A 2,125-nucleotide genomic window follows, 5' to 3' on the forward strand; every position below is an offset into this window, starting at 1 on the left:
TGTTTAATTTCTCGTTCTTCTTGTTTCTTTCTTTTTCCTCTAACAACTGCTGTATTCTCTCTTCTTGTTTAATTTCTCGTTCTTCTTGTTTCTTTTCTTTTTCCTCTAACAACTGCTGTAATCTCTCTTCTTGTATCTTTTCTCGTTCTTCTTGTTTCTTTCTTTTTCCTCCAACAACTGCTGTAATCTCTCTTGTTTATTCTGTTGTTCGAGCTGCCACTGTTGCAGGTTTTCTTGCAACTGCTGTTGTCTCTCTTCTTGTTTCTTTCTTTTTCCTCCAACAACTGCTGTAATCTCTCTTCTTGTTTAATTTCTCGTTCTTCTTGTTTCTTTTCTTTTTCCTCTAACAACTGCTGTAATTTCTCTTCTTGTTTATTTTCTTTCTCCTCCAACAACTGCTGTAATTTCTCTTATTGTTTCTTTTCTTTTTCCTCCAACAACTGCTGTAATCTCTCCTCTTCTTGTTTCTTTTCTCGTTCTTCTTGTTTCTTTTGGTGCTCTTGTATTGCTGCCATCACGTCTACTATGCTGTAGTTTGATTTGCCGCTTCTCGTTTCCATTTTTTTTATCGTTCCACTTCTGACACCAATTTGTTACGTCTCCGTTTGTTAATTAACTTTCCGTAACTTCGTTCCGACGAAACTTTAGCGACACAAGTCCTTACTTAATAAAACTGGTTTATTCTTCCTGAATATAACTTCACGATACACTTATTTTTAACAGTCGCTCTATAACAAACCCTATATCAACGAACGTCAACAATACTTCTGACTGCAGTTGATTTACTCACTATCTACACACACATTGCCTTCCCGTCACGTTGTCACCCTCTTTTATATACCAGACTACCCTATATCTAGTAAACGCTAGAGCATTCGCCAAGGTACAGGATAGTTCTACAAACGTGGCGTCACACTAGTCATGTGACTTCGCTTACGCAACACTATTATAGGGTCACATCATGCCTGCCTCATGCAGGAACTTCAAAGTTTCTTTTCCAAAGACAAATTACATAGTCAGTTACATGTTCAAATTAATTATAACACATATACTTAATACCGTTTCTTAACACTGAACTATAGCACTAACTTTCAATAATAAATAATTAAAATTCATATACTAATCTTTACTCAGAAGTTTGAACATTGTGTGGTGTTTTAAATTAAATATTATTGTCACTAAATTAAACCCTAGATACAAATAATTACAAGTAGACTACATTTTAACTAAAGACGATAACAAATTAATAAAGAGGTTCAAGAATTAGCTGGAAAACGAATCAGAATATGAAAGTTCAAAGGAAACTTATGAGAACTGAATAGTGGCCAATGACACTTTTTCTTCACTTCACCTATCCAGTGTATAGGTTTTTCTCATAATGACTATAAAGCACGTTCACACCAACAATATGTTTGATACTCTTCACTATGATATAGGTCCAGCTTATCTCTCTTTGGATAACTTGTGTCCAGGGTTACTTACTGATGAGGATTAGAATTCTCCGAAACTATTATAGCCCAATAACAATGTTGATCAAAGTGTAGATTGAACTGGACCTCCCTTTGAACTTAAACTTTGAGATTACACAATTTTCGGAATACTAAGTATATTTAATATTAACCCCTCGAATTAAAAAAAATTACAATAATTCAACAGGATGAAGATCGCAGAACTGAAAAGGTTGAAGGCTTTATAAGAACTGCATTGCTCAATGGTTTTAAAAGAACTCAACTGACAACTCTTAAAAAATAAATGAATTTACATGAAATTTTTATTGCGCATTACAAACGAAACGTTAGTTTAACATTTTTTGCTTCACATTAAGAGTGAAGTATTGATTTGGAGTTTTAAGAGTGTAGCCTTGGTTTTGCATTGTGCTTCACGTTAACTGTGAAGTGTTTATAGAATTGCTGCACTTTTAGTAATTATTATTTTGTTAGTGAAATTTCACCGAGGTTATAGCAATGATTAAAATTACTGTATTGTAATTTAATTGGGGTCATTTTCTGTTGACTGTTTTGCTTTTTTTCACTCAGTTGAACTTACAAGCGGAAATTACACGCAATGCAGGAGCTTGAATGGGTAATGAAGAAAAACTTTAATATAACAGCAAATGTACAACGTT

This window comes from Limulus polyphemus, unplaced genomic scaffold, assembly GCF_000517525.1.
Source record: "Limulus polyphemus unplaced genomic scaffold, Limulus_polyphemus-2.1.2 Scaffold2656, whole genome shotgun sequence".
NCBI lineage: Eukaryota > Metazoa > Arthropoda > Merostomata > Xiphosura > Limulidae > Limulus > Limulus polyphemus.